Here is a 15360-nt window from a genome sequence, read left to right on the forward strand (position 1 = left end):
GGTTGAAAGTAATCTCTGACATACCAGACAAACAGATAGTTAGCATTTAGATGTAATTCACGAAAGGATGACAGAGGGAATGTGATAGACTTCTGTAAAATGAAGGGTGTGGTCGAACAGTTTATTAACTTTTCAAATAATACAAAAGCAAGAGGACTCTCCGTGCAATTAAAGAGCAGCAGGTTGAGAATTCCGGTTGTCCTGATTTTGCCGCGTCTAATTCAAACAGACGTTTTAGCCATCAAGAAAAAAGTCACAGTATAATAAATGAAACATCTATTACGTTTACTCAGACACATTACGCCCGCCACAGAAGCCTAAGAGAACGTAGAAAGGTTATTTTACCTGCAGCGCATAATTAAGCTGTGGACTGTACCAGAGGATGTGGTCAAAGTGATTAAAATAGAGGGGTTGAAAAGAGGAAAATCCATAAAAATATTTTTAGTCAGGTAGACTTGGGAGAGATATTGCTCAGCACTGGAAAATGAACCATGAGGAATAGATGTACTTTTTGGGATCTGCCAGGCGCTTGTGACCAGACTGGCCACTGTTGGAGACAGGATCAAGACTCCGATGGCTGTTATACCGATGAGGAAAGGCCAACAAGGAGCTTTTAAATAGCAACTTGAGTGAGATCATGTATTCTATCTGTAACATAGTAACATAGTAGATGACGGCAGAAAAAGACCTGCACGGTCCATCCATCTGCATCTCTGGTAATCATCAGCATGGATATGTTGTATTTTTTGCTTCGAGGGAATGTAAAGGGGTCTGTGTATTACATTTGTACCCCGCGCTTTCCCACTCATGGCAGGCACAATGCGGCTTCCATGGGGCAATGGAGGGTTAAGTGACTTGCCCAGAGTCACAAGGAGCTGCCTGTGCCGGGAATCGAACTCAGTTCCTCAGGACCAAAGTCCACCACCCTAACCACAAGGCCACTCCTCCGCACATGTAAGTGGCACTTGGTAGTGTGGGCGTGTGGAATTGCCTATGTTTTAAATGGAGGCCTAAATAGCCGTCTGCTAAAACAGAAATCAGCAAGCGGCCATTTACTGCCTGAGCGGGTTCACATTTTAACGCAGCGGTAATCGGTCAGTGCGCAATTACCGCCGCACACGCCTACACCACAGGCCCACGTTACAAAGTAGAAAAATGTTTTCTGACATGGAAAATGGCACATGGCAAACTCTGCCAGGCGGTAGTGCTGATTTCCCACATGGCAACCCTACGGCCCTTAAACTTGTTAAATTGTTCTTCTACGATAGCAAAGTGGAGTGGAAAGGGTAGATGTGAAGCATCTGTTTACTTTTTCCAAAAAATACTAGGACTAGGGGGCATTCAATGAAGATACAAAGTAGTAAATTTTTAAAACACATTGGAGAAAAAGTTTCTTCACTCAACGTGTAATTAAACTCTGGAATTCATTGCCAGAGAATGTGGTAATAGTGGTTAGCTTAGGGGGGTTTAAAAAAGGTTTGGACGGCTTCGTAAAGGAACAATCCATAGACCATTATTAAAATGGACTTGGGGGTGACAGGAGGGCGTGTCAAGATGGCTGCCTAACCGGTTGAACGGTAGAGAGCTCTGAGCGTTTGGGGAGGAAATTTATTCTTCTTTTTCTAAAAATGCCTCATTCTAAAAGAAAGGGGAAGCTAAGGTTAGATCCTCAGCCTACCTTGACGTCTTCCCCGGCCCAAGCGTCTCTTGAGCGGTACTTCGCCGGTTTTTCCAGGCTTCAGAGGGAGGAGGATCCCATAGCGGGAGTTCCCGGAGAAGCGCGATCCCCGCTGGGAGAGGAAACCTCCCTTTCACCACCATCAACGCTGTTGATTCTTCCGTGTCCAGCGTCGACGGCGTCCCTGGAGGGAAACCCCGCCGATCCCGGAAGTGTATCGGCAGGGGTAACCAGCGAGGACCCGGGCATGCAAAAGTCGACTCTGAAGCCTGAAGGAGCTTGGTTTCCTTCAGTGAAAAATCCGGAGGTGACACTGGAAACGATTGGGGTGATGTTGGACCTGATGAATACTACACTACAAAAAACCTCAGGTGATGTGCTAAATTTAAACGCCAAGTTTGAAGAGCTAAAAGTAACTTGAATCTGTTAAAGAGAACTTAACAAAGCAAGTGGCTAATCTTGGTAAAGAAGTAGAATCATTTAAGGAGTTTAAGACTATGTTTGTTAAAGATAACATGGATATAAGAAGAAAAATTGAACAATTAGAGAACTATAACAGACGGCTTAATCTCCGTCTGTTAAATTTTCCTAAGCTATCGGGGGCAACTCCGATAGATACATTTAGAAGATATCTGAATGAGATTCTCAAAATTCCCCTGGACGCTATTCCTCCGGTGAACAAAATTTATTTTATTCCTAAACCAAAAGGGGAACTGCGAGGAACGGAAAACATTACTCCGGATCTGCAAAACATCTCTGACATTTTGGAACAATCCTCAGAAATAATACTTGATAGAGCTACATTGTTGATTTCTTTTGTATTTGAACAGGACTATAATAATATATTAAGACTGTATTTTCGCAATATTAAGGCTCAATTTTGTGGTTCTAAGGTCTGGATTTATCCAGACGTAACTAAACAAACACAACAAAAAAGAAAAGCATTTCTTGCTCTGAAACAGAAGACAATTGATATTGGTGGTTCTTTTTTCTTGGCATATCCATCTAAATGTGTAGTTAAGTTAGGTCAGAACAAATATACTTTCTTTTCACCGGAACAACTGAAATCGTTTCTAGATTTGAAACAGTTGAAGTAATATAATAACCTGGAGCATAAAACAGCTTTTACTTAATAATATTGTTTATTTCTCTTTTTGAAACTTCTCTGACTCTATCACTCCCCCCTCAATTTTGGGGTCTAAGAAAGGCTAAACTATTTTCTTCTCTAATGTATAGTTATTTCCTAATCTTCTTGTCCATTGTAAGATTTTTCTTTTTGAAGTTTCTTCTTTTCTTATTTACTGGTAAAACACTGGATGAGAATGTTACGATGTATATTATTTGCCTGTGTTTCTAGCAAGGATTACCTTGTTAAATGTATAACAAAATTATAAATAAAGTTTTAAAAAAAAAATGGACTTGGGGAAAATCCATTGCTTATTAAGCAGCATAAAATGTTTTGTACTTTTTTGGGATCTTGCCAGGTATTTGTAACCTGGATTGGCCACTGTTGGAAACAGGATGCTGGGTTTAATGGACCTTTGGTCTGTCCCAGTATTGCAATACTTATGTACTTCTCCGAGGACAAGCAGGCTGCTTGTTCTCACTGATGGGTGACGTCCACGGCAGCCCCTCCAATCGGAAACTTCTCTAGCAAAGTCCTTTGCTAGTCCTCGCGCGGCCGTCTTCCCGGCCGAAACCGGCTCGAGCCGGCCAGTCTTCTTTTGTCCGCACTCGGTACGGTCGTGTTTTCGCCGTGTCAAGCCCCGGGAAGTCGACCTTGCGCGTCCAATTTATTTTGACGTGTTATTTTTCTTCGGAAAAGTTCTTTTCAGTCGGGAAGTGCTCCGGAAACCCTCTCCCGGGTTTCGTGTTAATCCTCCCCGTACTTCCAGCTTTTTGCCCCGATAAGTTTTCTTTCGTCGTCGGGGTAGGCCTCTTTTCGGCCTCGGTCGAGATTTTCTCCCTTACAAATTTTTTGGTGCTCTTTTTTCGTCATTTCGGACTTTGATTTCGCCGGCGCGATTTTTCCGCCCATGACATCGAAGCCTTCCAGCGGCTTCAAGAAGTGCACCCAGTGCGCCCGGGTTATCTCGCTCACTGATCGACACTCGTCGTGTCTTCAGTGTCTGGGGGCCGAGCACCGCCCTCAGAACTGCAGTCTGTGTTCCCTGCTTCAAAGGCGGACTCAGGTAGCGAGACTAGCCCAGTGGAACGTGTTGTTCTCGGGCTCTTCGTCGGCATCGGCACCGGGATCTTCGAGTGCATCGACGTCGTCAGCGTCCAGACCATCTTCCTCGGCCGCCCCTGCATCGAGTGCATCGAGGCATCGGGCCTCTGCATCGGTGCCGAGACATCGGATAGCTGCATCGACGTCGGTGGTACCGGGACCTCGTCTGCTGATGTCGTCGGACGGTGGTGCATCGTCAGGAGTGCAGGTGAGGGCTGTCCATTCCCCTGCTGGTGGCGGTAAGCCTTCGGGTGGGTCTCCTCCTACCCTGAGGGCTCCTGCGGTACAGCCCCCCCCGAGACCGACCTCCTTCGGCCTCGGCCCCGAGGAAGCGACGGCTGGATTCTACGTCCTCCTCGTCGGTGCCGGGGAGCTCCGGTGACATGCTTCGGAAGAAATCGAAGAAGCATCGACACCGGTCACCTCCCCGCGTCGGCACCGAGAGCTCTGGGTCGCCGAGGGAGTCGGCACCCAGCAGGCATCGGCACCGAGAGGACCGCTCACCCTCTGTTCAAGAGGTGTCGATGCGCTCCACTCTGGACAGTCCGGAACAGCCTCCTCGCCCGGAACAGGTTCTGACGTCGACGCCTGCATCGACCTCCATTCCTTTCTCTGCAGCCGCTCTGAACGAGAGCCTCCGGGCCGTTCTCCCAGAGATCCTGGGAGAGCTGTTGCGCCCTACCCCTCCGGTACCGGCGGTGCTTGCGCCTCCGGTACCGTCGAGCGTGGCGCCGGCTGGCCCATCGCCCGGGGTGAGGTCCCCGACGTCGGTACCGCGTGCGGTGCCGACTGCGGCCACCTCCCAGGAGGGCTCCCCGACTACGTCGGCGGAGGGAGCTTCGCCGATGCGGGCCAGGGAGTCTACCTCTCGACGCCCCCATCGTGGACGTGGTTCCACAGAGTCGAGCCGGGCGAGGTTGCAGACACAGGTTCGTGAACTTGTGTCTGACACCGAGGGTGAGGCCTCGTGGGAGGAAGAAGACCCCAGATATTTCTCTGACGAGGAGTCTGAGGGTCTTCCTTCTGATCCCACTCCCTCTCCTGAAAGACAGCTTTCTCCTCCTGAGAGTCTGTCTTTCGCTTCCTTTGTCCGGGAGATGTCTACGGCCATCCCCTTCCCGGTGGTTGTGGAGGACGAGCCCAGGGCTGAAATGTTTGAGCTCCTGGACTATCCTTCTCCACCTAAGGAAGCGTCCACTGTTCCCTTGCACCATGTCCTCAAAAAGACATTGCTTGCGAACTGGACAAAACCATTAACTAATCCCCACATCCCCAAGAAGATCGAGTCCCAGTACCGGATCCATGGGGACCCAGAGCTGATGCGCACTCAGTTGCCTCATGATTCTGGAGTTGTGGATCTGGCCCTAAAGAAGGCTAAGAGTTCTAGGGAGCATGCTTCGGCGCCCCCGGGCAAGGACTCTAGAACCTTAGACTCCTTTGGGAGGAAGGCCTACCATTCTTCTATGCTCGTGGCCAAAATCCAGTCTTACCAACTCTACACGAGCATACACATGCGGAACAATGTGCGGCAGTTGGCGGGCTTGGTGGATGCTCTCCCCCCCGAGCAGGCCAAGCCTTTTCAGGAGGTGGTCAGGCAGCTGAAGGCGTGCAGAAAATTCCTGGCCAGAGGGGTGTATGACACCTTTGATGTTGCGTCCAGGGCCGCTGCTCAAGGTGTGGTGATGCGCAGGCTCTCATGGCTGCGTGCCGCCGACCTGGAGAATAGACTCCAGCAGCGGATTGCGGACTCGCCTTGCCGTGCGGATAACATTTTTGGAGAGAAAGTCGAACAGGTGGTAGAGTCTCTCCACCAGCGGGACACCGCATTCGACAAGTTCTCCCGCCGGCAGCCTTCAGCTTCTACCTCTACAGGTAGATGATTTTTCGGGGGAAGGAAGACTGTTCCCTATACTTCTGGTAAGCGTAGGTACAATCCTCCTTCCCGACAGCCTGCGGCCCAGGCTAAGCCCCAGCGCGCTCGCTCTCGTCAGCAGCGTGCGCCTCAGCAAGGCCCCGCGGCTCCCCAGCAAAAGCAAGGGGCGAGCTTTTGACTGGCTCCAGCAGAGCATAGCCGACATCCAAGTGTCAGTGCCGGGCGACCTGCCAGTCGGAGGGAAGTTGAAAGCTTTTCACCAAAGGTGGCCTCTCATAACCTCCGATCAGTGGGTTCTGCAAATAGTCCGGCAAGGATACACCCTCAATTTGGCCTCAAAACCTCCAAATTGTCCACCGGGAGCTCAGTCTTACAGCTTCCAGCACAAGCAGGTACTTGCAGAGGAACTCTCCGCCCTTCTCAGCGCCAATGCGGTCGAGCCCGTGCCATCCGGGCAAGAAGGGCTGGGATTCTATTCCAGGTACTTCCTTGTGGAAAAGAAAACAGGGGGGATGCGTCCCATCCTAGACCTAAGGGCCCTGAACAAATATCTCGTAAAAGAAAAGTTCAGGATGCTTTCCCTGGGCACCCTTCTCCCCATGATTCAGCAAAACGATTGGCTATGCTCTCTGGACTTGAAGGATGCCTACACACACATCCCGATACTGCCAGCTCACAGACAGTATCTGCGATTTCAGTTGGGCACACGCCACTTCCAGTACTGTGTGCTACCCTTTGGGCTCGCCTCTGCGCCCAGGGTGTTCACAAAGTGCCTAGCTGTGGTAGCAGCGGCACTTCGCAGGCTGGGGGTGCACGTGTTCCCATATCTCGACGATTGGCTGGTGAAGAACACATCCGAGGCAGGAGCCCTGCAGTCCATGCAGATGACTATTCGCCTCCTGGAGCTACTGGGGTTTGTGATAAATTACCCAAAGTCCCATCTTCTACCAGTGCAGAAACTCGAATTCATAGGAGCTCTGCTGGATTCTCGGACGGCTCGTGCCTATCTCCCAGAGGCGAGAGCCAACAACTTGTTGTCCCTCGTCTCGCGGGTGCGAGCGTCCCAGCAGATCACAGCTCGGCAGATGTTGAGATTGCTGGGCCACATGGCCTCCACAGTTCATGTGACTCCCATGGCCCGTCTTCACATGAGATCTGCTCAATGGACCCTAGCCTCCCAGTGGTATCAGGCTGCTGGGGGTCTAGAAGACGTGATCCACCTGTCCACGAGTTTTCTCGAAACCCTGTATTGGTGGACAATCTGGTCCAATTTGACTCTGGGACGTCCTTTCCAAATTCCTCAGCCACAAAAAGTGCTGACAACGGATGCGTCTCTCCTGGGATGGGGAGCTCATGTCGATGGGCTTCACACCCAAGGAAGCTGGTCCCTCCAGGAACGCGGTCTACAGATCAATCTCCTGGAGTTGCGAGCGATCTGGAACGCTCTGAAGGCTTTCAGAGATCGGCTGTCCCATCAAATTATCCAAATTCAGACAGACAACCAGGTTGCCATGTACTATGTCAACAAGCAGGGGGGCACCGGATCTCGCCCCCTGTGTCAGGAAGCCGTCAGCATGTGGCTTTGGGCTCGCCGTCTCGGCATGGTACTCCAAGCCACATATCTGGCAGGCGTAAACAACAGTCTGGCCGACAGACTGAGCCGGATTATGCAACCTCACGAGTGGTCGCTCAACTCCAGAGTGGTGCGCCAGATCTTCCAAGCGTGGGGCACCCCCTTGGTGGATCTCTTCGCATCTCGAGTGAACCACAAAGTCCCTCAGTTCTGTTCCAGGCTTCAGGCCCCCGGCAGACTAGCATCGGATGCCTTCCTCCTGGATTGGGGGGAGGGCCTGCTGTATGCTTATCCTCCCATTCCTCTGGTGGGAAAGACTTTGTTGAAACTCAAGCAAGACCGAGGCACCATGATTCTGATTGCTCCTTTTTGGCCGCGTCAGATCTGGTTCCCTCTTCTTCTGGAGTTATCCTCCGAAGAACCATGGAGATTGGAGTGTTTTCCGACCCTCATCACGCAGGACGAAGGGGCTCTTCTGCATCCCAGCCTCCGGTCCCTGGCTCTCACGGCCTGGATGTTGAGAGCGTAGACTTTGCCTCTTTGGGTCTGTCAGAGGGTGTCTCCCGCGTCTTGCTTGCTTCCAGGAAAGATTCCACTAAGAGGAGTTACTTCTTTCTGTGGAGGAGGTTTGTCGTCTGGTGTGACAGCAAGGCCCTAGCTCCTCGCTCTTGTCCTACACAGACCCTGCTTGAATACCTTCTGCACTTGTCTGAGTCTGGTCTTAAGACCAACTCTGTAAGAGTTCACCTTAGCGCAATCAGTGCATACCATTACCATGTGGAAGGTAAGCCGATCTCAGGACAGCCTTTAGTTGTTCGCTTCATGAGAGGTTTGCTTTTGTCAAAGCCCCCTGTCAAGCCTCCTACAGTGTCATGGGATCTCAATGTCGTTCTCACCCAGCTGATGAAACCTCCTTTTGAGCCACTGAATTCCTGCCATCTGAAGTACTTGACCTGGAAGGTCATTTTCTTGGTGGCAGTTACTTCAGCTCATAGAGTCAGTGAGCTTCAGGCCCTGGTAGCCCAGGCCCCTTACACTAAATTTCATCATAACAGAGTAGTCCTCCGCACTCACCCTAAGTTCTTGCCAAAGGTCGTGTCGGAGTTCCATCTGAACCAGTCAATTGTCTTGCCAACATTCTTTCCCCGTCCTCATTCCTGCCCTGCTGAACGTCAGCTGCACACATTGGACTGCAAGAGAGCATTGGCCTTCTACCTGGAGCGGACACAGCCCCACAGACAGTCCGCCCAATTGTTTGTTTCTTTTGATCCCAATAGGAGGGGAGTGGCTGTAGGGAAACGCACCATATCCAATTGGCTAGCAGATTGCATTTCCTTCACTTACGCCCAGGCGGGGCTGGCTCTTGAGGGTCATGTCACGGCTCATAATGTTAGAGCCATGGCTGCGTCGGTAGCCCACTTGAAGTCAGCCTCCATTGAAGAAATTTGCAAAGCTGCGACGTGGTCATCTGTCCACACATTCACATCTCATTACTGCCTGCAGCAGGATACCCGACGCGACAGTCGGTTCGGGCAGTCAGTTCTTCAGAACCTGTTTGGGCTTTAGGATCCAACTCCACCCCCCGAGGGCCCTGTTTGTTCCAGGCTGCACTCTCAGTTAGTTGGTAAATTTTTTAGGTCAATCTCAGTTATGTCCTCGCCGTTGCGAGGCCCAATTGACCTTGGTTGTTGTTTTGAGTGAGCCTGGGGGCTAGGGATACCCCATCAGTGAGAACAAGCAGCCTGCTTGTCCTCGGAGAAAGCGAATGCTACATACCTGTAGAAGGTATTCTCCGAGGACAGCAGGCTGATTGTTCTCACAAACCCGCCCGCCTCCCCTTTGGAGTTGTGTCTTCCCTTGAAGTGTATTGTCTTGCTACATACTGGACTGGCCGGCTCGAGCCGGTTTCGGGCGGGAAGACAGCCGCGCATGCGCGGTGCGCGCGGGCGCGCGAGGACTAGCAAAGGACTTTGCTAGAGAAGTTTCCGATTGGAGGGGCTGCCGTGGACGTCACCCATCAGTGAGAACAATCAGCCTGCTGTCCTCGGAGAATACCTTCTACAGGTATGTAGCATTCGCTTTATGCAACAATGACGAGCCAGTAATTGTTTCTTAAAATCCTTTAAGGAATCCAAACAGCCTTATAATACTTTTTCTATAAGTTCGTCAGCCCAACATGTGTCGGCATTCAGGGGTAAAATTATAAATTGTAAAATGGACAAACAATCGCCTTAAAGATAAACACAGATAAAGGGGGTATAAGAATCTTCTTATAATACCCTATGCACCTAACTAAGAACAAAAAACACATAGCACCCCATAAACTCCTCCCTTAAAAATATATAAAAAATGTTTAGGTGGATTGTTTGTCCATGTTACAATTTAATCATTACTGGCTCATCATTGCTGCTTTTGTGCCTGTGATACGTTTGGATTGTAGCTTTGTTTTTTAGGTCTTTTCCTATAATAATACACAATGCTCTTTTTTTTATATTTAGAAAAAGAGGAGCTTAAAAATAGTAATACAGACACACATAACTGGAAGCTCAGTGAGAAGCCTGAAGGGGAAAAGGTGTTACCAGAAAGAGAGATAGAGGAGACTCCTTCCTGTTCTGACTGGGGAGAAAAGGGAAACAATCAAAATAAACAAAAACCTTCACCAGGAGACTCAGCTCTGTGTGAAAACAGTACCAGTAATCTCAAACAGACAGGGGAAGAGGAGAGAAACCAGACGAGAGATCAAAGCTGTTCCTGTGATATTTGTGAGATATTCCTTAGCAATCATTTCGTTCTAAAATCACATCACAGATCTGATACTGACGAGAGACCGTCTTCATGTACGGACAGTGGGGAAAATGTCAGTCAAAAGAGAGAACTACAGGGACAACAGAAAACAGTCATAAAAGAGAAACATTTTACAGGCTCTGAATGTGGGAAAGGTTTCAGTAGAAAGAAAAAGCTAATGCAACATGAAAAAACTAATAAAGAAACTAGAACGTGTACAAGTACAGAACATGGGAAAAGCTTTATCAATAAAACAGACATTACAAAATATAAGAAAAACATCACTGATGAGAGAATATCTTCATGTCCTGGATGTGAGAAAAGCTCCAACAAGGAAGAACATTTCCACCAAGAACAGAGCTCAGTTTCCAGTGCTGAATGTCAGAAAAGCTTTAGTCAAGAGGAAGCAGTCACAGATCATCAAAAAACTCAAACGGATGAGGAATCGGACACTTCCACTAAATCTGAAATAATATTTTGTAGTAAGGCAAATCTCTCAAAATACCAGGAGATCAAGAAAAATGAGAGATTATATACTTCTGCTGACAGTGGTAAAAGTGCTTATTGGGAAGGAAACCTCACAATGCTCAAGAGACTTCATTCAGTAGTGAAACCATTTACATCTACTGATTGTGGTAAAAGCTTCAGTCAGAAGGGAGCATGCGCTGGACACGGGATAATCCGCACAGGAATGAAACTATTTACCTGCACTGAATGTAATAAGAATTTCAGGCATAAGATAGAGCTCACAGAACATCAGAGACTCCACACAAGAGGGAAACCATTTACTTGTACTGAGTGTGGTAAAAGCTTTACTGCAAAGGCAACACTGACCATACACCAGAGAATCCACACAGGTGAGAAGCCATTTACTTGTAGTGAGTGTGGTGAAAGCTTTAGTGGAAAGGGAAAATTGACCAGACACCAGCAAATCCATACAGGAGAGAAGCCATTTATGTGTAGTGAGTGTGGTAAAAGCTTTAGTGTAAAGGCAACCCTGATCACACACCAGAAAATCCATACAGGAGAGAAGCCATTTATATGTAGTCAGTGTGGTAAAAGCTTTAGCTTAATGGGATATCTGACCATACACCAGAGAAGACACACAGGCGAGAAACCATTTACATGTAGTGAGTGTGGTAAAAGCTTTAGTGTAAAGGCAACCCTGATCACACACCAGAAAACCCATACAGGAGAGAAGCCATTTATATGTAGTCAGTGTGGTAAAAGCTTTAGCTTAATGGGATATCTGACCATACACCAGAGAAGACACACAGGTGAGAAGCCGTTTACATGTAGTGAGTGTGGTAAAAGCTTTAGTAGGAAGAGAACACTGACCATACATCAGAGAATCCATACAGGAGAGAAGCCATTTATATGTAGTGAGTGTGGTAAAAGCTTTACTGTGAAGGAACCACTGACCATACACCAGAGAATCCACACAGGAGAGAAGCCATTTACATGTACTGAGTGTGGTAAAAGCTTTAACGTAATGGGAAATCTGATCGTACACCAGAGAAGACACATAGGTGAAAAGCTGTTTACATGTAGTGAGTGTGGTAAAAGCTTTAGTTGGAAGAGAACACTGACCATACATCAGAGAATCCACACAGGAGAGAAGCCATTTATATGTAGTGAGTGTGGTAAAAGCTTTACTGTGAAGGAACCACTGACCAGACACCAGAGAATCCACACAGGAGAGAAGCCATTTACATGTACTGAGTGTGGTAAAAGCTTTATTGAGAAGCAAACACTGACCAGACACCAGAAAATCCATACAAGACAGAAGCTATTTATATGTAATCAGTGTGGTAAAAGCTTTAGCGTAATGGGAAGTCTGATCATACACCAGAGAATCCACACAGGGGAGAATCTGTTTATATGTAACGACTGTGGTAAAAGTTTTAGTGAGAAGAGAACACTTATCATACACCAGAGAATCCACACAGGGGAGAAACCGTTTACCTGTAGTGAGTGTGGTAAAAGCTTTCGTGAGAAGAGAACACTGACCAGACACCAGAGAATCCACACAGGGGAGAATCTGTTTACATGTAATGAGTGTGGTAAAAGCTTTCGTGAGAAGAGAACATTGACCATACACCAGAGAATCCACACAGGGGAGAAGCCGTTTACATGTAATGAGTGTGGTAAAAGCTTTAGTGTGAAGAGAACACTGACCATACATCAGAGAATCCACACAGGCGAGAAGCCATTTACATGTAGTGAGTGTGGTAAAAGCTTTAGTGTAAAGGGAAAACTGACCATACACCAGAGAAGACATACAGGTGAGAAGCCGTTCACATGTAGTGAGTGTGGTAAAAGCTTTAGTGTAAAGGGAAAACTGACCATACACCAGAAAATCCATACAGGAGAAAAGCCATTTATATGTAGTCAGTGTGGTAAAAGCTTTAGCTTAATGGGATATCTGATCATACACCAGAGAATCCACACAGGCTAGAAGCCATTTACATGTAGTGAGTGTCGTAAAAGCTTAGAGTAAAGGGAAAACTGACCGTACACCAGAGAAGACATACAGGGGAGAAACGTTTACATGTAGTGAGTGTGGTATGTGCTTCATTCAGAAGGAAACACTCACACCAGACAATCCATTCAGGAGTGAAACGATTTACATACAGTGAGTGTGGTTAATGGTTTAATGAGAAGAGAACATTGACCATACATCAGAGAATCCACACAGGTGAGAAGCCATTTACATGTAGTGAGTGTGGTGAAAGCTTCATTCAGAAAGCAAAACTTATAAGTACATAAGTATTGCCATACTGGGAAAGACCAACAGTGGCCTATCCAGGTCACAAAAATACCTGGCAAGATTCCCAAAAAGTACAAAACATTTTATATTTTTTATCCCAGAAATAGTGGATTTTCCCCAAGTCTATTTAATAATGGTCTATGGACTGTTCCTTTAGGAAGCCGTCTAAACCTTTTTAAAACTCCGCTAAGCTAACCGCCTTGACCATATTCTCTGGCAATGAATTCCAGACACCAAAACAACCATGGGGGGTCACGTGGTGCCATGCTGGGGAGGGGTCACTGAAAAGTGGAGCTCCTGCACTTCCCCTTAATCTAATGCTATAATCCAGCTTTACAGCGCGCTTACCGACATTACAACCTTGGTGCAGTTACCCTTAAGGAGCAGGCAAATGTTGAAAATAATATCGCTAGTGCCTGGCCTCGGAATGGCAGCTAAAGTACAACAGAAAGATAAGGAGAGAGGAAAAACAAAGCAAAATGGCAGACGCGCAGGTTCCGTTGGACGGCACTTTTTGCTCAGCATGGACGGCGGAGGTTACTGCAGCAGTTGGACAAGAAGTTACAAGCTTTGTATGATCGGGCGAAGGCAGCTCATGAAAGATTAGACGGATTTTATTTAGATCTGGACCAGATGCAACAAAGAATCAGTGATTTGGAGGATCGGTTGATGGAGTCTGCAGAGCCTGCAGGAGCAACACAGAAAAAGTTGCTGGAGCTGGAAATGAAGTTGGATGACTTGGAAAATTGCAAAAGGAATAATAATTTGAGACTGTTTGGCCTCCCAGAACAATTAAAGGACTCAGAACTGGTGAGCTTCCTTGAAAATTGGTTACCTAAAACTTCAAATCTTAATAATCTGTCGGGGCCCCTGAGGGTTGAGTGAGCACACAGGGTAGGCCCATGCAGGCAACACCCGGCTAAGCAGCGTGCTGTGATTATGAGGATACTGCATTATGGACACAAACAAGCAATATTACAAGCCTTGCAAGCTGGCTCTTTTCTTTCATATTATGCTTTCAAGATTACTCGGCAAGGGTAGCCACAGTGAGAAGAGCATTTACGCCAATCTGCACGGCTTTGTACGAGCGGAAGCTGAAGTTTTCCCTGCTAAGCTGAGAGTATTTCATGAAGGTTCAGACAAGGTATTTGAATCAGCAGAAGCTGCAAAGACGTTCCTGGAGACCCTGTATGATGTTCCTTCGAGGTGACTACAAACTGGACTGATCTGTTGAGCGGAGGGGCTGCAATTTCGGATTTTGAATTTTGGCCATTTCCACACATACTTGGGTATCATCCATTGTTTTTTTTTTTTATGACAACATCTCAGACTGGTACGCATTGGACATAAGGGAATGCCTGTTAAGTTGTGATGGTCTGAAGAGAGGAATTCTTCCTATGTCTGCTCTGAAGCGGCATTGGTAATGTCTGTTGACATTGCAACTATTCCACAAGTTCCTTTTTTTTTAGGGGGGGGGGGTAGATGGGGGTTTTATGTTTACTCTTCAACTGGTTGCTGCTTGCTTGATGGGTCTTGACTTGTTGTTAGAACCATAATGTGTTTTGGAACTGTGACTGAATGAACTGAAGTGATTAGATATGATGTTGCTGTGTTTACCAACTCCTCTTGTTCTCCCTCCCCCTCTTTTCTTTTCCCTCTCATATACTAATTAGTTCAGGTGAAGAGCCAATCCCGACACTGTTCATTGGGATGATTGTTGGAATAGAGATACTTGATAATGTAATGAGAATGCCTGGGGGTGGGTGGGTGTATATAACAGGGGCTGCGGTAGCTATAGGGCCGTAGTATTAACAGTTTGGGCAGGGGAAGCAATAGGATTTCTTCTACCCTGAATAGAGGCATGTTCCCTTTAGATTATTAATTATTCTAGTATTTGTTCAGACTGTTTCACACCGTCTGTGCACTAATAAGCTCCGTAATCAGAAAGACACCCGGTAGTCAGCAGATATAATAATATGGTTTATTAGCATCAGTATTTTACCCAAAGGCAGTACAGGCAAGTAGGCATTCATATCTGGAACATGGTGGACCAGCGCTTCACGACACACAGCAGGTGCAGTCTGTCCTCTCTCTTCAGCCTTCTGCTCTGATACTCCTGCAGACTGCCCCTTTTATACCTTCCTTGTTACATTCATTCCAATGGACCCTAACTTTCTCACCAGAACTCTTTGGCCCTTATCAGTTGATAAGAATGACTTCACATGTCCCCCAAGCAAAATGGTACAAGTAGGATGTTCTCATCCTACTTGTACCTGACCTACTGCTATCTTCCACTAGCCAAAACATCTTTGCTCATGACTTCTTGCAGGTGCCAGTTCCACCATTGTTGATAGAGCAGATTCCCCCTCCCTCTATCTGCTCTCAATTACCTCATTTCAGCATTTGCTGCAGTGAAATGTATCTGTGTCAGAGATGATCTTTGATTTTTAGA

At 47.3% G+C, this 15360-nt stretch overlaps 1 pseudogene; it reads left to right on the forward strand.

Annotated features, from left to right (window-relative positions):
- The first annotated feature begins 1925 nt into the window (after positions 1 to 1925).
- LOC115459146 lies at positions 1926 to 14118 on the forward strand (annotated as a pseudogene).
- The last annotated feature ends 1242 nt before the right edge of the window (positions 14119 to 15360 follow it).

The sequence above is a fragment of the Microcaecilia unicolor genome, unplaced genomic scaffold, assembly GCF_901765095.1.
Source record: "Microcaecilia unicolor unplaced genomic scaffold, aMicUni1.1, whole genome shotgun sequence".
NCBI lineage: Eukaryota > Metazoa > Chordata > Amphibia > Gymnophiona > Siphonopidae > Microcaecilia > Microcaecilia unicolor.